This window comes from Heptranchias perlo, chromosome 1 (genome assembly GCF_035084215.1).
Source record: "Heptranchias perlo isolate sHepPer1 chromosome 1, sHepPer1.hap1, whole genome shotgun sequence".
Taxonomy (NCBI): Eukaryota; Metazoa; Chordata; class Chondrichthyes; order Hexanchiformes; family Hexanchidae; genus Heptranchias; species Heptranchias perlo.
Window position 1 is genome coordinate 23,996,931 of NC_090325.1, and position 25,184 is coordinate 24,022,114.

Here is a 25,184-nt window from a genome sequence, read left to right on the forward strand (position 1 = left end):
AAGGTTACAGCACAGGGGAAGACTATTTGGACAACCGTGACTGTGCTAACCCTCTGAAAGAGCTATTTACTTCGTCCCATTCATTTGCCCATCCCCATACCCCTTTAACTTTTTCTTTTTCACGCTGCCTATTCCTCTTTCTCAATCTCATCACCTTGTATTTGTCCATATTGAACAACATTTGCCACTTGTCGGCCCAATTCCCCAATCTATCCGAATTCCTCTGTGTTTGTTCCTTGTTATTTGCAGCCAGCTCCTCCAAGTTTTTAATGTCAGCAAACTTAGACAACATTGTTTCAGTCCCATGCTCAAATCGTTTATGTACAATATAAACAGTAATGGCCCCAAGACCGACCTCTGAGGCACGTCACTAATCACCTTCTTCCATTCTGATGGGGCTGCATATACAGCAACTCTTAGCTGTTTGAGTCAATTTATTATCCACTCCAGAAGGTTCACCATATCTCATGCCTTCAGACATTGTGGACAAAAAGCTTTATTAAAATATGATATATATAATATCCAATAAGTTCACCTTACCCACTAGGTCCATTATCTCCTCAAGGAATGTCAGACATGACCTTCTTTCCATAAATGTAAGGAATCTTACAACACCAGGTTATAGTCCAACAAATTTATTTTAAAATCACAAGCTTTCGGAGATTATCTCCTTCGTCAGATGAATGAATGAAAAGGTTCTCAAATCGCATATCTTATACGATGTTGGGACAGCATCACACCAATCAAAAGGTGTCATTGTTATTCAAACAGGCCAGTCACGGAGAACAGCACGTCCCAGTACACTCGATATACATTGTGTCTTTTACACAGGCAGGCAGAAAGAAACTCAAAATGGCAGAGAGAGAGAGAGAGAGAGAGAATTTTAAAAAACATACAAATTTTTTCCCCCTTTTTGCTGGTGGGGTTACGTGTAGCGTGACATGAACCCAAGATCCCGGTTGAGGCCGTCCTCATGGGTGCGGAACTTGGCTATCAACTTCTGCTCGACGATTTTGCGTTGTCGTGTGTCTCGAAGGCCGCCTTGGAGAACGCTTACCCGGGGGAAAAAATTTATATGTTTTTTAAAATTCTCTCTCTCTCTCTCTGCCATTTTGAGTTTCTTTCTGCCTGCCTGTGTAAAAGACACAATGTATATCGAGTGTACTGGGACGTGCTGTTCTCCGTGACTGGCCTGTTTGAATAACAACGACACCTTTTGATTGGTGTGATGCTGTCCCAACATCGTATAAGATATGCGATTTGAGAACCTTTTCATTCATTCATCTGACGAAGGAGATAATCTCCGAAAGCTTGTGATTTTAAAATAAATTTGTTGGACTATAACCTGGTGTTGTAAGATTCCTTACATTTGTCCACCCCAGTCCATCACCGGCATCTCCACTTCTTTCCATAAAGCAAAGTTGACTCCCTTTTATTGGTCCTTATTTTCCTAGGTGCTTCATTATTCCTTCCTCAAGATGCCATCTAATCTTTTACCTACTACCCATATCCGGCTCGTTGGCCTGTAATTCTCAGGTTTATCTTTATGCTTCCTTGTTGAAGACTGGCACTGGGATGCCCTTCCGCAATTTGCAGGCAATATTTCGGTTTGCAACGAATCCCTAAAAAAGCTGGCTGGGACTTGACTGATTTCATTAGCTACTTCCTTGCCCAATGTTGGTGGAATGACCTGTGAGAGGCAGCAATTGCCCTGAATGTGAGCCTCCCCCCCCCACCTCTCCCACTCCCCTACAACCAGAAAAACATGTCAGCCTGTCACGTCCAGCAGTGTCTGGTGATATGAAAGAAAACCACATCTCGAGGCAGCATTTAGCACATCTCATTTACACTGTAGTATTGCTGCTGAAGTTGGCTGCAATCCCAGTCACCCACTTAACTGTATTGTGTATAGAAATGCCATCCTTTTCTGTTTTTATTATAAATGCAATGTATTTTGTAACTGAACAAAGACATAAAGATACTCTAAGGAGCTGCTTCTATTGAAGCAAACTGTCAGGGACCCAGAGCAGACAGCCTACAGTTACTAGTGATGTTTAAAAAGGACTACTTTAAGGAACATTTTAATTCCAATGAACTATCCAAGCTGCATAATTCCATACATTTATTTGCTCTCCATAGTATGCCTTGTATCAATAGGGCTGATTAAACTTAATGGGGTAGAAATTTGTCTCGGATGGTAATGCAAAATGGGAGGTATCCCACTGCCCACCTGTTATACGCCTTGCCTGATATTCAGTTTCAGTGACTTCAATGGAAGAATATTTGACACGGTGTATAACAGGCAGCCCAAGTGATGCAGCCTGTTTTTGCACTACTGCTCAAGGATGAATTTCTACCCCAATATGCCTCTGCCTCTCCTGGACAAGTGAGCTGTGCTGATGGGTACAGAAGTGCGGGCAGTACTCTGGAATCTCATCTGGCAGTGTATTTGCCCACGGAGAAGTTTCATCTACATCTTAATATAAGGTTTTTTTTTCTTCAGAGTGTCAACAGAGTATAAAATAATTAACAGGGACTGGAGAGGATAAAATTGGCTCCCGCCCGCAACCCCCCACCCCCCACCCCGTTGATGCTCAACCAGATTGATTGATTTAACTGGCACCAACAGCTCTGTAGGGGCCACCCAGTCCCTAGTGTGCCCACTTGACTCCTTGATGAATGAAGAGCTCCATGGAGGACGCTTGTAAATACATGCTTTTGAAGAGCAATTGATTTCACCAAGAATAAAATGCATTAGGGTGATACTTACCTTGTCTAGTCTTACCCGTAGATGTACCAACACCTTTAATTAAAATAACCCTTTTTTGTCGCTGCCATTCCTAAGTATGCTTTGAATATAGTTGAAGCATTCGGTCGCTGAAAGTAAACGGAGCAAAAGATGCTTTAATATATTTATTTCCATATATAAATATTGAACTATATTTAAATAAACTATTCTTTCCGCTTATATAATCCCAGCCACCCACTTAACTGTCCGGCGTGTAGGAATGCCATGGTTTTCCGTGTATGCTGTGAAGCATCTTTGTTGGTATTTTCTTTAATATTATTGGGCATCATTGGTGTACAGTGATCCAAGTTTACACTAGAGGCCGTAGTGTGGAAATTGCCCTGTGCAGTGTTGCTGCCTGAATGCGGAATGAAGTTGCTTTGTCTGCTGCTCTAACAGAGGCGTCAACTAATCACAACTACAGGGATTAATACCTTTATTAAAACAGCCGATAGACAATGTCACTGAATGTGTTAAGTGTTCGTACGATAATATTGGACAATGAGATTTCTAATCTTTTATTTTGAGCTCAGTCCTGTACGAATTTTAAGGCCTCTGCCGTAAATCCTGCTCGCAATCTTATTCCACGGTGAGATTGAATGAATATAGGTCCCTACAAATAACTGAGTCACTCCAGGTAGCAGGGACAGATGAATGAATACAGGTCCCTACAAATAACTGTCACTCTAGGCAACAGTGTAAGCAGTCTAATGATGGCTAATATTTACATTTAGAGTAATAATGTTTGTACAGTCTATGCCGCAGTGTGGTTAGCCTCATTTTAAAAAATAAATTATATGCACACTTCTCTCTAAAAGTGGTAGCTTGTCTCAGCAGTGTTGCATGGATCTAAAGGTATGTCCATAGGGAGAGGGGTTAGCGTCGAACCTGCACTTTAGACTTCCATTATATTCATATATTTCTCTATCTTCTGTACTGAAGTACTTTGTTCATACTGAGTACCAATGCCTTAAACTGTGACCAGAGGCACAGCCCGCCATGACTAAATAGAGCTCCTATTGCCAACTGTCAGCAAGCCACCTCTGTGGGTACGAACGTACACCACAACACTTTGTTCATGTGTGTCTACCTGTGGTTCAGTTAAGTTACTCCAGCTTACATGGAACTAAAGACACTTTTATTAACACGTGCATTTGTATCAAACATCATCCACATAACAACATTTACTGCACTCAAAGTAATTCATTATATGTGAAACACATTGGGACTTGTTGAGAGATAAGAATCATAGAGTCCTACAGCACAGGAGGAGGCCATTCAGCCCATCGTGCCTGTGCTGGCTCTTTGAAAGAGCTATCCAATTAGTCCCACTTCCCCTGCTCTTTCTCCGTAGCCCTGCAAATTTTTCCTTTTCAAGTATTTAGCCCTTTTGAAAGATACTATTGAATCTGCTTCCACCACCCTTTCAGGCAGTGCATTCCAGTTCTCTCAAAATCATTCTTAACAGAGCTGAATTCAACAACTGTCCCGAGTTCACATGATACTGCGTCTAAATTGGATCTGGCGCAAAACCTGCCACAGAAGTGAGCCTAATTTGTGCCATAACTGATTCAGAGCTCAGAGTTCAATGTTGCATTGGTAAGTTGAGATCAGGGTACAAGATTGCGTTATGATCGTGTGCCTGCTTTGAGAGAGCTTTGGTGAAGGACGTACCTGTTGCACACTCAAAACAGACATCAGGGTTGAACCATACAATCCTTCCTCCATGTCTTTTTACTAGAAAGAAGTGGGGTTTTTGTGCTCATCAAAATGGGAGGCGTTAGTGATGGGGCACGGGATTCTTTTAATTTAATACTTTTCGCACCTGGTGTCAGCATCAAGGTCAGCTATAGTATGGTTAAAAACGCCCTAACATTCCCTCCACACTATTGCAATATTCACAGTTGACTCCTTCACCTCAGCTTTGGTATTACCTTGAGACTCGGACTTGGATACTGCTTCGGGGCTCTCTTTGAGAACAGCGAGTGAGGGTAGCAATGTTTTACTCGACCCCAACCATGTGCCTTCGAATTAGAAGAGCACCTGCTAAATCTTTCCCCATGCCCCATCCATCCTGTGGCCCCTCTGTGCCAATGTAGGGGGAAGATTTCTTAAGTGCACCGTTTACAAAGGTCACCTTCATAATGTTGTTATGCGCTGTGCTCGGTGGGATCTCCCCCGCCCGGTGCAAAATTAGGGATAGTTTTGTATTGTGGACTGGATTGTGATTGTCCAAATTCTTCATATTAGGAGGCTAACAGCCAACCGACACAGGGGACTGTTAATCTAGAGTTGCTTTTTTTTTGTGTTAAATGAGATATGCACATAAAAAAGGCTATTTAATCTTTGAAAAAAATGTTTATCTGAGTATTTGGTTGTGGCTCGTGGGTCTAACTTTCTAGCTGATGAGTTTTGGATCTTTGGGGTGCCAACTGTTCCTTCACGGGGAGAACCATTTTGGCATACTCTTGTGCCATTCTTTGCAACCAGTTGTATTGTCAGGAGGCTGGGAGCAGGCCACCAGCCTAGCCGTCTTGGCTGGCATATGGCGCTTGGCCTTTTGGAGAACTAGTTAGGAGAAATGGGGAGAAAATAATAAATATTTTAAAAAAAAATGTTTGTGGCAGCTCCTTCCATTTTCCTTCCCTGAGGAGATGTTACTTAATTCCTGGAATCGTGTTGGGCAGTACATTTGGTGGTACATTAATATATCCATAGCAACCTGGCTTCCTTGCTCCTGCCCCATTCTCAAATCCTTTACAAAATGCTGTCTGAATTAAAGTTACTTTAAGAAGCCTTATAAACCTAATGTGCCAAACGTTTACTTAGTGAGACTGGAAGTTTCCAAATAAAATATACTGAACATTCATTGTAAGTTTTTTTTTTCCCTTCAATATTTGTTGTATCGGAAGTAGTTTGAGGCTGACTCTTATTGTTTGGCACTTGCAGTCACAGTCTATCTATTTTAACAGAAAATTCCTTTGACATGTGTGTGCTGCATTTCCGCATGCTGCAGTGATATTTTGTTCTCCCCTGTATCCTGTGACGGACAATCTTGGAGACAGTAAGTCTGTGTTGTTTTTAGAGAGAGGGACAAACCTCTGCAGGAGGGGCTCTGATTATAATAGGAGAGCAGAACAACTGATAGGTATTTCACACGGAGTAGATACGGTTTCTAAGGTGTTGATTTTCAAACTGGTAAAACAGTTGAAGAAATAAAACTGCCTCAATCCTTTCAGCATGTGAATTACAGCCAAAGAATGGGATCGGCCTGTCCCAGCTTTGAATCTCTTTCCGATGGGGCTTCGAACGGACAACACCTGGCTGTAGAGTATGTTATTTCCTTTTCTGAATATTATTCTTTTCTTTTCAAATTTCCACTTATTTAATCGCCATTATGAAACCATTAGAATGATTAAAAGAATGCGCGCCTTGCTTATTTGCTTTGTCACGTTGATCTGTTCACTTATGTTGACACAAAGAACCTTGTGAGTGCATTTTCATAGTATCTGGGGAAAAAAATGGCAGCCAAATTCAGCTGTATTTATAGACGTTGCCGTCATCTAGACTATAAAATGCCAACAAAACTGCTCGGACCTCAAGAGGGAAGCTGAATGGCATTCCAAGTTTTTGGTGGTCTGAAGTCTCAATAACACAGGCTTGTAAAAAAAGAGACATTTAACTCTTTGAGGGTACCAGTAATTCCCCTTTTTGCACAGGCCCACCGGTTAAACAGAGCGTTGTTTTTCCCTTTTTTACACCAGGGGAGCCTTGCTATACAGCGCACCATTTTGTGCCTTTCTCATTTTGACTCTGTACATTTTCAGTATTTTGAAATAGACAGGAAATTATTTGGCCAGATGTTGCTATTTCAAAAAAAAACACGTGGGTGTCACTCAAAAGATTAACCGTTCCCTCTAGACCGCCTTTCTTATTGTCCATGTCTGTATTGTAGTGCTTGTTTCCTATTCCCACATTGCATGTAGATAATTTCAAGCACATTTAAGTTACTGTATCTGGGATTAGTACACAATCAGTGTTTATATAGATGGAAAATGCAAACTATTGTGCATCTTTAATATATTTATTGGAAATGTGAGCAACTGTAAAACTGGTTACTAATCTACTTCAGTTCCTGATGCTGTACATGTGAACATACAGAAAGACACAGGAAAAGGCCGTTTGGTCCATCGATAGTCATGATGCAACTAAGCATCATGAACCCCCTCCCCCCTCAACCAGCAGCCATGTAATCTCGTGCGAGAGGCCAAAGAAACAGATGAAAAATACTAGGCTAGTTCAGGGAGATTTCTCTCTGGCCCTCTAAGGCAATCAAAATGCGTTCCGAGAGATGAGTGACCATGAGGTACATACCCAACTTCCCACCTATCTTTTGTACCCAGTGATATTAGCTCCAACAAGGAACCCGTCCAGATCCTTTAGTTGTAGCTCAGAGCTTTATTGCAGGTGGCTGATTGAAGTGACTGATGTGGGTAAAATGATAAAACCTAACGTAGTCAGCCTGGGATGTTCAGCCGAGTAGAACAACAAAGAGAGTTACTGGAAGTGCTATGTCTCTGAAATATAGACTCTACAATAAAATCACATTTCCAGATATTGATTTGAAAATATTCTCATTTCAGTGCACAATGTTAACAGCACATGTGCCTATTTGGCTTGTGCTTATTATTCTGTACACATAGAGTTCCCAGTCCAATCTGGATAGTCATGAGGAAGGTACCAATTGGAAGTGAGACTTTTCCAAACAGAGAAGGAAGTTCAGTGTGCCAAATGTCACAGGCTAATCTATGTACCTCCAGCTGTCTGGTTATGGATCGGTATTCTCAAATTTCTGGGAGCTTACTGCATTTCCATTTTTTGTGAGGGAATGACACATGGCTTGGAGGTAGACTGAGATTTAAAAAAAAAATCCCTGGCATCTTTCTTGTTCCATTTTGGGAAGGGGAAAAAACTAACACATAAATGGGAAGACTTCTTTTTATTGTGAAACCACATCATTGATGAATGGCCAGTTTTGGTGGTGTTGGTTGAAGGATAAATTGTTAGTCAGAAACCGTGAGAACTCCCTACTCTTCTTAGGGTATGGCTGTGGAGGGAAACTCTGAGATCATTTAAAAGATAGTTGGATGTTGTCATCTTTTTAGATGCCTGAGTGGTGATGGTCCAATGGCCTCCCTCATCTATATCTATCTGAGAGTCAAAGCAAGACAGTGCTATGAAAGTTGGGCTATCCCAAAATCTATTGCAAAAATATGAACACTCCATTAAAGCTCATGAAGGATATAGTGTGGCTTTGGAAAGCGGCAATAGAGGGAGAAAAAATTGTAAATAAAGAAGTTGCATTTGTATAGCACCTTTCATGACCTCTTTTGGAGTATAGTTACTGTTGTAATGTAGGAAAGATGGCAGCCAATTTGCACACAACAAGGTCCAACAAACAGCAATGAAATAAGTTACCAGATCATCTGTTTTAGACTTTGGTTGAGGGATAAATGCTGGCCAGGACACCAGGGAGAACTCCCCTGCTCTTCTTCGAATAGTGAGATGGGATCATTTAAACCTATCTGAGAGGGCAGATGGAGCCACGGTTTAACATTTCATCTGAAAGATGGCACCTCTGACAGTGCAGCACTCCCTCAGCACTGCACTAAAGTGCCAGCCTGGATTATGTTCTCAAGTCTCTGGTGTGGGGCTTGAACCCAAGATCCTCTTTCAGAGGTGAGAGGGCTACCACCGAGTCAAGGTTGACACTTTAGAGCAGCACAGTAAAGGATGAATGAAATATGGGTGGTAATAGGCACCCATATTGGTGTAGAGAAAAAGGGGGAGGGACACCAACTGAAACCGTCTAGGAATTTCACTCACTTATGTAGAATTAAGACTGTAACTGGCAGCAGGCATGATGTCACATGCATGGAAATTGACATAATTCCCGATGATGCAATGGCAGGCCCGGCAGTTTTCATGGTCCAACTGCATTTAAATCAATTGGATTTGTTTTTGGAAATCCCCAGCGGACTGGAAGGCGGTCTGATTGATTTGAAAGCAGTTTCCCTTTGAAATGGCTTGTCTCTCGGATCCGCCTGACACTCTCCACACAGCTCCGCACTGCGCTGGCCCTTGTCATCCCACTTAATTTCCATAGCCGAACACCAGGCAATCAAAACCAGTGAGAATTGAATAGAGGGAGACGAATGAACAAGCTACATCTCAGGAAGCTGAGATCAGCACACCTATCTTTAAAGGGTCTTGCTTAACAGCAATGACCACACCTTCCGGCTCCCGTCATTAGTTTTAAAACTTTGTATTTATATTTCGTATTTCCTTTCTTTGTGGTTGCTTTTCCCCCCCTCCACAAACTTTCCTCCAGGCCTTCCCTTGCCGCACAGCAATACACAACTGAGCCGAGCTGGGGTGAGGGCTGGCGATATGGGCACAGGTGCACGACAGCAATGAGGTCAGTCGAGTCACCCTCTGACTTCTTTCCATTCGGTTCCTTCCCTTGCCCTGGAGACATACCTCACCTCTGCTCCCCATGCTCCGTCCTGGAGAGGGAACGGGCTCGCACAGCCTTTTCCTCTGCTCTCCTCTTCCAATAAAAAGACCCAGCTGAGATCAGGAAGGCCTGTCCTATGGAGGGGAGGAGGAGGACGAGGAGGAGAAGATTGGGGGCTCAACTCTGAACCCATAACTTTACACAGCGCTGCTACCGATGCCACTGATGTGAAAAGCGGTAACAGAAATGCAGCTGGGCCCCATCACACTCGGTTAAAGTGGACGGTGAGAGTTCAGGCATTTTCCAATGCAAAGCAACTGCATACCAGATTCCAAAAAGTACTTCTAAAAATAATCAACATTTTTTTCCTCTCCCTCTGGTAAAATTCAACATCTATTCCAGAATAATCATCCTAAATAATTGCTGGCGTTCATTAATATTCATGTTTCATGAGATCCTCGCTCCAACATGTGGCTAGCATGCTATGGGGAGATTCATGGCACAGCAAAAACCCCCATTGATTCCCTCTCCGAAAGGTTGCGAAGAACTTGCTTTAGGAATCAATGGGCCTTCTGTATCACCCTCATCTTTATTGAGTATCTCTGCTTCCTCTCTAACCCAGATCATGTCTTGGAATTCCTCACATTCCTTATTTCATCAGTGATCACCCTCTGCTTGAGGAAAGGACTTCTGCTTATCCCCTATGAGAGAACTCTCCATCAGTTCTTCCATTATTCCGCCCTCTCCATGATGGGACTGATTACAGGCTAAATGGCACTTTCTTTTCTAGTTCTAATTTTCTTATTACTATCCTTTCTTCCCCGCCCCCCTCCCCAAATCCAATTTTCTTCTGAACAGATTCCCCAATTTGTTTGTTTTTATTAGATCCTTTAGAATTTTGTCAGTCATTCCCATCTATTATCACGTCTTCATTTTAAATTTTCACCCCTGTGCATAATTTATCATTTTCTCAGCCCATCAGTCGAAGATAATGCCCTCGCATGTCACTGTTTAATGCAGTGACTCGCCCTCCTCCTTGGTATCTATGGGGCAGGTGAGTCTCTCCCCAGTCAGCACATACTCCGAAAATCGTTCTTCAAGTATCAAGGCCTGGGCAGTGAGGTCTGTATCGCACTCCGTGTCGCAGCCTATCCGTGATTTCCAGAAACTGGCAGCTGGAAGGTGCCAAACTGTGGGGGAGGGGGCACTTGATGTGATTTTCTTTCTTGCCTTTGGGAAAGCACTTGGTCAATCATCTCCTCGTGGTGGAGATCAGGAACAGGTGAACGGTGGCAGGAGGGACTCATGAATTATTGCTTTTTACCTCAACCCCCCCCCCATATCCTTTCCTTTTGATGACTGAGACACACCCGGTGTGGACTTTAGGTGAAGATGAGCTGCGATTTCCATTACAGCTGAAAAGCCCACTGGTGCTCCCTGACCCCAGACCCTGACATTCGAGGGCCGGTTTTCTGAGTATGTGCTGATTTGTGGTGGGGGGGGGGGTGGGGAGAGGGAGAATCTAAGCTTGGAGTCACCTAATCAATATTCCTTGATTTACCACAGCTTCTTTCTTACTCTTTTCAACCTTGGTGGTGTTCTGGCAATACGCTTTGGCCTGTCAGTTAAGTTTCTCAATAAAAAAAAATCTGTGGAAAACCAGGAGTCACAACAGGGACTTTAAATATCCTGCAGTCAGTGGAGTTCACATGAAAGTCAGATTTACTAGATGCATCATAAGCCCCAGATGGCAAAGCCTCCGTTACAAGAATCGCACATGATTTTATGTTTGTAATGTGAAACTTCCCACATTAATATATCCTGGTAGTTATACAAGCACTTTTTATTTGGTCCATCACCAGCTCCAAGTCAAGTAGGTTCACGTTGGCTCCTCAAGCAGAAAGATCGTTTGTATTTAAAAAATTTTTTTTAAGTGAATGAGTTCTGTATTGAAAACTCCTTAAACATGCAAATACATTCATAAATCACTTTGCCTCTTTTTGGCTCCGTTCCTGGCCAGCTGTTGTTTAATCCTGTGCTTGTCCTAGTGTGAGTGAGACCAGCCACTGTGAGGATGTGTCAGGCCAGTCGCCTCAGTTGGCTTGGAAAGCACTGAGATAAGGATCGGGTGCTGCAGTCTTTTTTCTGCTTCGGTTCTATCCGCTTCACCTGTGGTTCCCCCCCCCCCCGCCCCCCCACACTGTTGGCCTTCTCCCTGAGAAAGCCTTTGAAGATGCAGGCAGATAGCAAGCAAAGTTGGCTTGCCTTCTGTCAGAGTGAGCGTTGTGTTTTTTTTTGGTCCTGCTTATCGCTCAAACATGTTCTAATGAATAAAAGAGCAGATTTTTCCAGCAGGGAATGTGCACTTGTGCTAATCAACCCTTTTTTTTTAAGCATCTGTGACCTTACAATTCAGCCTAGCTTTTTATACAGCAATTGAAATATTTAAGAGGAAATTTATTGTTTCAGAATATATGTTGAATCTGTTTAAAAATGCTGCTTTTTATACAGTGAGATCTGTTGTACATCTCCTGGTGTATGATAGCAAGACAGAGGGGCACTGATTCAAACTATTAAAAGGCAGATTTAGCAGTGAAGTTCTTCGCACAAATTGTAATTGTAATCAACACTCAGAATGGACTCGGGGATAATAGAGGCAAAGATCCTAGGTTAATTTAAGAAACAAGTTGGATGCTGTGATGGGGGAACTATGGGGAATGATTGTGACTTTGGGTGATAGTGTAAGACGGGTGATATCAGATCAGCCACCTGTTATACATCTCTGCCCATTTTCATTTCTATTGACTTCAATTGGAAATGGGGAGAAATGTATAATGGGCAGCTGATCCGATATCGCCCAAAGTCAAAATTACCCCCATGGAGTCTTTTTGGGTAGATGAGATAAAATGGACATAAAGGCCTTCCTTATCCATAAATATCTTGTGGTAGTGCACATGTAGAGTTTATTTCACTGTTGGAACTGACCTCTAACAATGGCTTTCTGATATCCTGTTAAATTTTATACATGTGTGTGAACATGAAGTAGTCATTATTAAGATGCTAACACTTTGTCTGTTTTTATATATCAGTTGTTGTATGAGGACTCATGCTGTCATTTCTGGGCTGCCTTCTTTGATTCCCTTCTAGTTTGGTATCATCTGCAAATCTGACCATTTTGCACTGAGCGTTGTGAATCAGAGTAGTTGATATAAATTCAGAAATAGCAGGAGTCCAAACATTGAGCACCCCACTCAGTACCTTCCATATATGAAAGTTTGCCCTTTTGCAGATGCTAAAAGAGTTTGCATCGAAATAAGTGTCCATAAATGCTAACTCTCAAATGCTAACTCTCAAATTTGTAGCAGTAGTAGGCAGTTAGTGGAGTAGCAGTGGGGCAGGACAGGTCAAATACCTGACTGCCCCCAATGGACTATTTTTGACTATTATACGTAGACAAACAAAATTATTGCTGACAGTTATAAGCCAGGCTTAAACATGCCTTACTTGTGGGTAAGAGGCTTTGTTTATCTACATTTGGAATTAAAACCATTTTTTTTTTGGAAACATCACTCCTGTTCCCAATGACAGACAGTCAGGCTCTCCTGTTCAGTCTCTGGTGGTTAGAACTCTACTCTTAGCTGTGGGCTCACACCCTGCCGACCTTCCTCTCGTGGGCAGTGAACACAATGGGCACAGAATATGCCGGAAACTCACTTCAATCTCATGTGAATATAAACTTTCCCACTTGCTGCATTCAACTGGGAATGCTGTGAATGGAAAAATCAATGCACAATCCCCCCAAATTTAGCCCCTGCACAAAGAGACGAAAACTAAGCCCCGTCTTTCAAAAAGAAAAATGAATCCTTAAGGTCTGCTCAAAAGATATTTGTTTTAATTAAGGTTCTTTTTTGATACATTTGATGCCAAACTCTTGTCTTTGCTCCACTCCAATGGAACTTGTTCTCAAAATATATAGTTGGATTCGGGTATAGGGAGCACAATTTTGAAATTTTCTCATGGCACAAAAGTAGGGAGTTTGGCAAACGCTGAGGAGCACTGTAAAAGACAGGTTAGCGGAATGGGAAGATAGGTGGCAGGTGCAATTTAATGTTAAGAAGAGCGAGGTAATACACTCAATGGAAAGACACTGAAGGGTGTAATGAACTGAGAACTGAGAAACCATGGGGTTTAAATACATAATATCTTGACCAGTGCAAGTGTAGGTAGATAAAGCTGCAACAAAGGCCAGCAGCATTTTAACATAAGGACATAAGAAATAGGAGCAGGAGTAGGCCAATCGGCCCCTCGAGCCTGCTCCGCCATTCAATAAGATCATGGCTGATCTGATCCTAATCTCAAATCTAAATTCATGTCCAATTTCCTGCCCGCTCCCGTAACCCCTAATTTTGGATTTTATTACTGGGGGAATGGAGCACAAGCATAAAGAGGTCATGATAAATTTGTACAAAAGATTGGCTAGGCCACAGTTATAGTAATGTGAGTAATTTAGGGCACTCCAGTATGAAAAGGACCTTAAAGCCATAGACAGCGTACAGTACTCCAGGATAATGCCAGGGATGAGAAACTATAGTTATGAAGAGAAATGTCACATTCTGAGGCTATTTCCACTGAGCAGAGAAGGCTAAGAGGAGATTTAATAGAGTCTTTTAAAACGATGAAGGGTTTTCATAGGGTGAATAAGGAAAGACTACTTCCTCTGGTTGGAAAGTCAGTGATGAGGGCTCATCAATTTAAAATTGTCACTGAGTGAAGAGAGAGGTTAGGAGAAAATTCTTTACATAGAAAGATATTAGAGCATGGAATACTTTGCCACAGGGAATGGTTGAGGCAGAGACTATTGGAATCTTTTAAAGGAAATTTGGATAAATATCTGAAGCAAAGCAAGGTGCAGGACTATGGGGAGAGAATGGGGCAGTGGGATTGGTTTCGGACTGTGATAAGCAGCCAGAACGACTCAATAGGCTAAATGACCTCTTTTTGTGCTATAAACTTCTAAGGTTCTTGTTTCTTTCCAGTTTTTTCCTGCTCTTCTCTAAAGGTGCCAGCTCAGGCTGGGGTTTGGTTCTATGGCTGTGGATAGCATTGCAAGGCGTCGTTCTTCACAGCTATTCGACAACGGTTGCCTCACTTCTATACCTGATCCTGTTCTCACTCAGGATATGTACACCCACACTTTTCACAGGGGTTACTGCGCAGCAGTGAGGAACAGGAACCCCCGGATGATTTTTTTCTCTCCCTAGCCCAGAGGTGCTGAGACCAATTGTAGCACCTCATCTGCCACTCCAGGTGAGATCAGCACAGACTAATGATGAAAGCTGGGACCTCCTGATTCACATGGCCCCGTTCCATAGTGCATTTAGTGACCTCGGAATTTATCAAACAAGCAATCCAGGAAGCTACATTGGGTCACAATGAGATGATGTCAGAAATCACAAAGCAGTGGAGTGATTTATCAAAATAATCTCAACCCAGAGGTATATTGTGAGCTTAATGTAATTATGTGTCATACGATAGCTACTTACATTTATGCAGTGCCTTTCACATAACAAAAATATCCAGTGCGTTTCGAAGAAGGGAGTGGTGGAACTGAACAGGAGGTAGGAGAGAAGTTGGGGGAGGTGACCAAAGACACGGTTAAAGAGGTAGGTTATGAGGAGACTTTTGAAGGTGTGGAGTATTTATAGAGAATTCGAGGGTATGGGAGTGTGACGGCCATTGGGCTCTGTGACTGTGAGGGAGTGGGGTCGGAGGGAAACTAACCATAGACTAAGACTGAAGGAGTTGAAGGTGTATGCAGGGACATTGGCTTGGAGCAAGACCATGGAGGGATGGAAATGAGACCGAGTACTTATACAGGTGGCATTTATGGAGGATGATTAGATTCTGTTTTCGCTGACCCTTGTTTACGTCAGCAGCAGGTGTCATGGCTGACAGCAAATGGACGACCAGCTCCCACATGCATATGATGCAATTTAAGCCAAAGCTTTCAACTGCAGCGCTATGGAATTCACTTCACTGAATGTTACAGGGAAATAGCACACTCTACATGTATTATACAACAGTATCCTGTTTTTGTTAAAACCAGAATAAATTGAACTTTGTTGTAAGTGCAAAGCGAGACCCAAACAAAAGTGACATTCAAAAAAAATTTGCTTTATTACTTGACCCCTTTCTGTATCTAATATGAAATGTAGCACAAAATCCACATCCTGTTATTCAAGGTTTAACATTATCATTTCCTGCTCGACAAACACAGTCTGAAATCTCTCTATTCTTTCCAAACCTGCTGTAACAATTAAAATGGCAATGTGGCGTTATTGCTTGACTCGCTGATCATATTGTGCGTGTTTGAAGAGACTTTGCAGTGAATGACTTTATCTGTCTACCATGCAGGATTGTGCAGTTCATGCCTGTCCTTATGCTTCTCCCTCCCTTCATTCTTGTGCGATAAGGCGTCTGTGGAAGGTTGTGCTTAGCACCATGTCAGGCTAATCAGTGGATGAGGGAGAAACAAGATATGCAAAACCTTTTTCTTTCTTCCCTTTTTGCATAAGCATGAAATGAAGTCAGAAGAAAAGAGATTCTGGGAAAGCTGAGAAACCCCTCGCTTCTACAGAATTAAAAATTGCCCTTCTTTCAGAGCACTTTAAAGTGGCTTGCTTAACTTTTGTTGGTCTGCATTACATCATTAACAGAGATCAGATGCCAAAGCCTGCCTATTTAGTGCTGTACTTTCCTCTTGAAAATAGATGTTAAAAGTGGTGCCATTCTGGTAGAAAATACTAACAGACTATTCTCCATCACGTTCAAAATACTATCCTATTTTATGAAAAAAAATAATAGTTCAAGCAGCAATTTTTGATCAAAACCTCAAGTCCAGGGCTGGGTTTCCTCTCTGCTAGGTCACTTGGTCCTGAGGAACCGTACTAGAGGCTGAGAAATCCTCATCCCCAGCCTATAGTAAGAGTAGGCTCTCAAGGCTCCAGAGTGGCTCAGCAGTGAGTGAGCTTGACATTTTCTGCTAAAATGGCAGAGCACTTTGAGAAAAAAAAATATTCTCCCTAAACGATGCTTTATGTAGATTGGCTATATGTTGTCAATTTTATAGTGACCATTTATGTAACTGATCATTCTTGCCTTTCTCAGAGAAGGATATGTGTAGCACTGAGAAATATGATAAGGCTCTATATAAATGAAAATCTTTCTTTAATGTTGATGTATTCACCATCGTATGATCTTTAAATAATAAACATGTATAGAAGAGAAAAACAGAATATTTTTTAAATGGTGAGAAACTAGTAAAAGTTGGTCTTCAGAGAGATTTGGGTGTCCTCATACAAGAAACATAAAAAGTTAGCATGCGGGTACAGCAAGCAATTAGGAAGGCAAATGTTATGTTGGTCTTTATGGCAAGGGAGTTGGCGTACAAGAGTAAGGATGTCTTACTACAATTGTAAAGGGCTTTGGTGAGACCTCACCTGGAGTATTGTGTACAGTTTTGGTCTCCTTATCTAAGGAAGGATATACTTGCCTTAGGGGCGGTGCAATGAAGATTCACTAGATTAATTAGATGAGAGGTTGAGTAGAATGGGCCTACTCTGGAGTTTAGAAGAATGAGAGGTGATCTCATTGAAACATATAAGATTATGAGGGGGCTTGACAGGGTAGATGCTGAGAGGTTGTTTCTCATGGCTGGAGAGTCTAGAACTAGGGGGCATAATCGCAGGATAAGGGGTCGGCCATTTAAGACTGAGATGAGGAGGAATTTCTTCACTCGGAGGATTGTGAATCTTTGGAATTCTCTACCTCAGAGGGCTGTGGATGCTAAGTTGTTGAATATATTCAAAGCTGAGACTGATAGGTTTTTGGACTCCAGGGGAATCAAGGGATATAGGAATCAGGCAGGAAAGTGGAGTTGAGGTTGAAGATCAGCCATGATCTGATTGAATGGTGGAGCAGGCGCGAGGGGCCGTATGGCCTACTCCTGCTCCTATTTCTTATGTGAATTTGCCATTTAAAAAATTGTGTACTCTCTGAATAATCAACTTCATTTCAGATCAAGTTTTTCTATCCAGAAATTAAACACATAACCATCTCTTTTGTCCTTCTACTGGAATTTCTACGACATATAGGATCTGTTGGGGAAATCAGGATTTTCCCACTTTTTGTGGAGCCATTACATGCAATTGCACACTTCACATCTGATGCTCAAGCTTTATGTCATTTATATTGGTTAGGTAGATATTTAGCTGCTTGAAACGTAGTATAGGTGTGTTGTGATTGGCTTTTTTTGGTGAATACCAGTGAATTTTTATTGGACAACGGAGCATGTGGTAAAATTGCGCGCGCGCGCACACACACACACTCTCTCTCTCTGTCTCGTGCACACGCTCACTCACTCATACACATACACTCTCACACACACACTCTCTCTCTCTCTGTCTCGTGCACACGCTCACTCACTCATACACATACACTCTCACACACACACTCTCTCTCTCGTGCACACGCTCACTCACTCATACACACACACACACACACACACACACACACTCTCTCTCTCGTGCACACGCTCACTCACTCATACACATACATACACACACACACACACACACACACTCTCTCGTGCACACGCTCACTCACTCATACACATACACTCTCACACACACACACACTCTCACTCTCTCTCGTGCACATGCTCACTCACTCATACACATACATACACACACACACACACACACACACACTCTCTCTCTCTCGTGCACACCCTCACTCACTCATACACATACACTCGCACTCACGTACACACACATTCATGTGCTCACACTCACACACACACACACACACACTCTCACTCTCTCTCGTGCACATGCTCACTCACTCATACACTCACACACTCACACACACACGCACATACACACGCACGCACACACAACCTATTGGCTCTAAATAATGAACAGTTTAGTCTCGCAACACAGAAATTCTGGCTTCTTTCGATCTGTTTTTAGTTAGGCCTCAGATTGCCAGCTTGTTCTGCTTGTCTTTGCTGCTGCTGCTTCTTGCATCAGTCTGTGAAAGTGTAAAGAATTAGAATTATTCACATTTTCTTGCTGGTTACACTCCAAAAGAAAAGTTTGCTGCGCTGCTAAGTTTTTGCACCTGGGTGCGCATCAGTCGAGACGTCTAATCCACTTTTGGCGATTTGGAGCCTTGCAAGTAATCCAGCGGAACCGAGCCATCTGTAAGATGCCCGTGAAAGAAAGCAACTCTCGCCGTGTGTTTTAAGTTAATGCTCCCTGTGGAAAATAACTGATTTAAAATCGGGACAGTCCATGGTCAGCGAATGGAGTAATGGGTGAACTGTTTTAAAAAGCAATCCAGGGTTTTTTCCTCTCTCTGTACGGGATACGCTTATGTGGTTAGCAAGGAGGTTTTACATTGTAAGTGTTGCATGTCGTCGGGTAATCCTCATTTAAATCACAATCACACTTGATGAAACCCAGCAAGAGACATAATTACAGTTTAAAGTATAGATTAACCTTTGAAATTCTGAAACCATATTTGCGCTATAAACCTGCTGTGTAACTGTAGGATGAGTTCATTTTAAAAAAAGGCTAAAACTCAACAATACCAGATAAGCAGGATATTTATTGCAACCTACTTGAAGGTTTGAGATGGTGTAAGGCTGTGGATTCTTTACAAATGGTTCAAGAAAAAGTCTCCTTTACCTCCCCCCTCCTCGCCTCAAAATCCTGTAGGATTTGCAAATTATCCAACTTGATCATTTAAGACCTAATAAAGCATTGTCCTATAACCCATCTGGCTGATACTCCCACATTAGGAAATGTTAGATGTTGGATATAGAGTAATAGATAATAAATGTAAAATTGACCGTTGAAACCGAGTTAATTGCAGCATTTAAAAGAGAATTAGATGAGCACGTGAAGAGGGAAAATATGAAAGGATATATTGAGCGTGCAAGGAAATGGGAGCTAGTACTGGCGTATAGATGGGCCAAGTAGGAACATAGGGATCATAGGAACATAGGGAACAGGCCATTCAGCCCCTCAAGCCTGTACCACCATTCAATTAGATCATGGCTGATCTGTACCTCAACTTAATTTTCCCACCTTGGTTCCATAATCCTTAATACCCTTGCCTAACAAAAATCTATCAATATCAATATCAATATCAAAAATGGCCTCCTTCTGCGCTGTTATAGATTCTATATTCAGAGCGATTACAAGACAATAATCTGAGTGTCATGAACCATGAACCTAGAGTAGTATATACCTGAATGCTGAGATGAGATTAAAGCCTTCACATCACTCGTGTGATGTCCATTATTTTTAATGTGTGCCATAGGGTTCACAAGGGTGAGTTTGTTCTGATGTGGACTATTTTTGCCAGTAGCAGTTGTGACAACGAAGGCTAATGGGCGTCACTGAATATTTATCGAGTGAATAGATTGTTGATTCTCATAGATTTGTACAGTCAGTATATATTGTTTTGCTTGCTCCCTGTCTCACTGTCTGACTTGTGAGTCTCTGCACATACGCTTTCAGTTCCTGTTCCTGTTAAGCAACCTGTGAGACCTGGGAGCAGTTCATTCAACAGCAGCAACTTACATTTATATGGCATTGTTCCTACTGAAAAGCATCTCTGAGCACTTTGAGGGAGGGGGGACATTGAGCAACAAGTGAAGGAATTTATGGATGGAGATCAAAATTATGGTCTAAGAAATAAGTTTTAAGGAGGCTTTTGAAAGCACCTGAGGGAGGTAGTGAAGCAACATGGTTTCAGAAGGCATCGTAATTCCAGAAGGTAAATCTCATTGGCTGAACAATTGGCCTACGATGGTGGAATAGGGAGAACAGGGAAGACGCAGTTATCTAGAGTCAGAAGAATGAAGGGTGGAGGGTTGAGATAAATGGCTGGAGAAGATCCCCCAATGTAGGGTGGGATGACATAGTGGAGGAATTGAAAATGATGGTGAGGATCTTGACATCGGCTCACTGGGGTACCGGAAGCCAGTGAAACTTGGAATGGATGGGGTTGATGGTGAATGCAGGAGCGAGGACTTGGCCACAGACTCAATCAGTTGTAGTTTCTGAAGGGTGGAAGCGGCATGGAGAGCAATTCATGAAATTGGTCCTCTTGGTGATGAAGGCAGGGATAGAATTTCAGCAGTAACGGGGTGAGGTGGGACTGTAGACGTTCACACCCAAAGGATAAGAAAAGAATTGGTAATATATCGTGGGTGATGAAAGGTTAGCAGTTCTGTTTTTAACTTCAGTGAGAAGACTGTGCTCCAGACATGTGACAAATCTCAGGCCATCCGTTGCCAAACTACAAAACAGCCATAGTAACTGGCCTGTTACCAATAATAGAGTATTGTCTGTTCCAAACATGTTTTTTTTTTGGAGTTTAGCTCCCTAATGGCTAAGTGGGTAAATGTATCTCCCTCAGTGGTACTGAATCAAACACACAAGAATAGTTCCAGGTTTGAATCCTGGTCTGTTCTGAGATATCTGATCACAGCCATGGCAGTAATGGGATGCTACTATTGATCAAATTACCCTGGGCACAAGATGGGGTGGGGAATCAGCCAGAGTTCCCACCCTTGATCGCTATCCTTAGACCTCTGCTAAAAGGTACATCCATACGGATTTCAGGAGAAGATAGGATTGGGCTTGCCTGGGATGTATCCATGGTCAAGCAGCCTCCCAGGACGCACTGTCAAGGCTCACAGATGAAGGTGAGGTACTAGAGGGTGACGGGTGCTCATAAAACTGTACCCTACCACCTCCAGGAGAAGGGGAAAAACTCAAAAAAAAACCTTTCACTTCTTCTCCCCTTGGTTTTGTTTGGCACTGAGATATGTCTGTCTGATTTATACATATTGTAAGTTAAACTGAAAATCTACAGCTAATCAATGGGTCCATCGATTGGCTAATTTATTACCTCCTCGCTGCAGCAACTGACTGGGGTGAGGAGGGCAGCACTCAGTGAACCCTGGGGAAACTCAGTGTGATCTGATTGGGGCTGAAATATGATGACGGTGAAGGAGTACTTTTCTCAAGTGAAGTCAATTCCACATCACTCGACAGATTGCAGTGAAATCAGGAGCATATAGTTGATGAGTTAAGCTTTGTAATGGAAAACAGATGTCTCAATGCCATTGGGGCAGGAGATATCTTCACGCCAATGAAGATAAGATACAACTGATCCCGACAGTTGGAAGAGATCTGCACTGAACTCGACTGCTGTGGAATCTCTCCAGAGACAGTTGGAGGCATGAGGAAAGATTGGGTTAGATGGGATTCCTTTGATTGTTAGATTGTGACCTACCAGTGAGTAAACATCTCAGAATAGGTTTATGCAGCTTTAAGAGAGAGTGAAGTAGAGGGAAAGTGCTTTGTTCAGTCTAAATCGCTGAACCGGTGCCCGAACTTGCTGTGCTTGCTTGTAAAATGACCTGCTTTAATAGGTTGAATGATTTTGTCACTCGTTTCTTGTCCTTTCCCTGAGGTGGGTACTGGGACAAAATGACAGGCACAACTGAGTCCTTGTTGACAGATTCATTTAGACAATATTCTGGCCCTGTCTTTGGCCTTCAGTCTGTCATCGAGCATTCAGCTGGGTATAGATTCTTGGAAAACTGCAGAGACTGTCAAACTGCAGAGAAACTCCAGAGATCGCCACATTCATCAGCACCAAATCTAAACTTCTGACACCCCAAGGCAAGCAGCCATTGTTCAGTTTTGCAGACAGTTACAGTTGTTTTAATTTTTAACCAATCATTATTGCTGGGCTCATTGTAATTTGCCTTGAAATAACCCTGGTAAGTAGCTGCAGCGTCTGAGCCCAGTCAATGCGGAACAGTGGGACAAACAGAAGCTTTAGTCAGTGTGGTTTTTGAAAGGTTAAAAGGGGAGCCTCACTGTCAGTATCCTTTTCAAGAAACCACCAGTTAAGAAGAATTATGATTAACTTGCTTTTTAAGGAGTTTAAGACAAACGGAATGCTGATGTCATCGTCAGGGGAGCCGGTTGAGAGGATTTGCTGAGTATTAACAGTGTGAGGGAACTGAAGTGACCTCAGTAAATCATTCATTGTAACCCCCAGCACTTCTGCAATCTTGCCATTTCAACTATACAAGTTGATTCAGTTCCCTTGCTCTGGCAGGCACAGCAACTCCTCCAAGTCGATTCTTCCAATACCGACTATCCTCGGTAATCACTATCTAAATCAACAGAAAAAGAAATGAAAACAAAACAAAGGACCTTGATGTTAGCCACAAATTATAATTAACAATCTTTGTTTTTTTTTGAGAGACTTATTGATTGTAAGATTCCCTTTGCAATTGATCTTTTCTTGGCCAAATGAGCTTCTAACTACACCTTCCATTTTGTGAAAGTGTAGGATACAAATCTTTTCTTTTCAAATGTCCCTTCTCCCTTTGGGCAGGAGGGCTAAATACCCTGTGCAGTAGGCTGAATCGTCTGCACCATCGATGGCACTCTGAAATCAGTTATAGAAACTGCCATGTAGCAGGCAAGGTAACTTTCTTAGTCGCCTTTTCTTTCCCCTCTTTCCCACCCCAGTGAAATGGAGCAAGATGCTCACTCCAGTTGGCTGCAAGAGAACTGAGCAACCCTTTTTTGAACTGAGCCCCTCCTCTCCTGAAGGTGCTGCCTAGTGCTGGTGTTATGGTTACCCAGCTCTCTGGTGCCTCACCCATGAGGCCATGTACAGACCTAACTAGGGAATATCAGCAGGATATTTAATTATGGAGACGGCTGATCCTAATCGATCCTTACCCAATGTGTACACATGAATACTTTCCAACAGGGATAACTTGACAGCAACCATGAGTGAGAACCCTGGCTGAGTTCTCAGCCTCCTTAGGCCAATTACGTTAAGGCCAATTGTAACGCTGCTACCATTGACCCATGAGATCAGACACAGACCAGGGATCAAATATTACAACAGTGACTACACTTCAAAAGTATTTCATTGGCTGTTAAGCGCTTTAGGATGTCCTGAGGTTGTGAAAGGCGTTATATAAATGCAAGTCTTTCTTTCTTTCAAACCTGGGTCTCCTTGCTCTTTATGGCTCAGTTCCACACTGAGCAGAGGACTTGTCAACTGGGTCATGGTGAGGGGCGATAGGCAGCTTTGGGGCAAATACATCTTTTTAGAATACAGATATTATAAACCTCCCCTGCCCCTATTCTGTCATGCCAGCCATAGAATTTAAATTATTTTTGGTAAGTAAATCAATAACACAGGCAAGTTGATTTGCCTTGTGTTGTAATAAGGGGCAGCTACATCATGACAACTTATGCTACTTGAATGAAGAGGCTTTACTGATGAAAATGAGATAAGAGGCTAATAAAGCCGGATCAGACAACTTTGCTCTTATTAATATCCAGAAGATTAACGACACTGTTACAGATGGGATGATGCAGACAAACAAGCACTGAACCTATGTCAACTGGGACATAATTAATTTTGGTAGGCAAATGAAGTCAAAGCAGGCAGTGCTTTTTAAATTAATTTTAAGAAAGAAAGCTGCTTGTTCATGATTGATCTTCTCATTCACAGTTAAGCCAAATTGATTTAACCTCGTTGTTTGACCTAAACAAAAAAAAATGGTCATGTATATTTGAAAAACAAAAAATTCTCTTTGATGAGGTTAAAAAGAAACTACAAATGCTGGAAATCTGAAACAAAAAGAATGGATGCTGAAAATACACAGCACGTCTGTCAGCATCTGAACAGAGGAAAGAGATGTTAATGTTTGAGGCCCTGACAATGGGTCTCTACCCAAATCGTTAACTTATCTTTTCTCTTTTCAAAAGCCAAATGAGATATACAAGACTTAACAAAATTAAATCTTCAGATTTTCTATGCTCACGTGTCACCTCCGCCAGCCCTACAATCCTTAGAGAATTAGATGCTGAGGGATACATGGAAGTGGTCAAAGATGTCTTGTCTGTGATCAAGACCATAGGAGTAGATGGCAATGTTGAGGGGATCGCAATTAATATGAGCAGGAGAGTTTATCTGGAGGAAGAGGTTTAGGAAGGACAGGAAGGCAGTGAAATCAGAGGAGAGGACAAGGTGAGTTGAGTTGCAGATTGGATTCACGGAGGATGAGGAGTCGCTTCAGTGAAGAAGCTGAGGGAAGAAAGGAGTGAGGCTATCTCGGAGAGAAACTCTGAGACCCAAGTTGTCCTCCCTAAACCTCTTTCTCCAGATAAACTCTCCTGCCCATATTAATGGCGATCCCCTCAACATTGCCATCCCACATGGCCCCTTTACTCCCATGGTCTTGATCACAGAAACTCGGGATTGGGTTTGAGTGGGTGGTAGAGAATGAGGATTTTAAAGGAGAGGCTAGAGGAATGGAACAAAGTGGGATACTTGAAGAAGAGACCAAGTTGTGATTTGCTGAAAGGGTCAAACCAGCCCCACGGGGGTTTGGGTGGGGCAAGTGGTAGCAAGTATAGCCCGATGGGAAGGCTTCAGTAAGGAGCAAGATGTTACTATCCGTGAGCCAAGTTTCAGTTATCGCCTTGATGTCAATGTAATCATCCACAATAAGGTTGTGGATGGCAAGGGCCTTGTTCATGAGTGAATGGACATTCTGGAGAGAAATGTGAAGAAGGACAGTGATTGTTGATCCTATGGCAGAGTCTGAAAGGGGCAGTGGTGGATGGGGTGAGAGGGTTGAGAAGGGTATTGGCGAGGTTAGCTGCCGTGGGAAATTTAAAGGTAAATTTTCCATTCCTGGTGATGAGCATCACATACTGGGAACACATATTGAATATTGGGTGCATTATATTGCCT

At 42.4% G+C, this 25,184-nt stretch overlaps 1 protein-coding gene across 4 annotated transcripts in view; it reads left to right on the top strand.

Annotated features, from left to right (window-relative positions):
• LOC137320704 (fibroblast growth factor receptor-like 1) overlaps positions 1-25,184 on the top strand; it is a 293,983-nt gene that overhangs the window by 19,019 nt on the left and 249,780 nt on the right. Inside the window, exon 1 of one of the 4 annotated variants that reach the window (XM_067982419.1) lies at positions 6,034-6,119. The exons of the other annotated variants lie outside the window; for them this stretch is intronic. The gene's annotated coding sequence lies outside the window, so the exon portion shown is untranslated. Of the gene's footprint in view, positions 1-6,033; positions 6,120-25,184 lie in introns of those variants that run through there. 4 annotated transcript variants of the gene reach the window in all.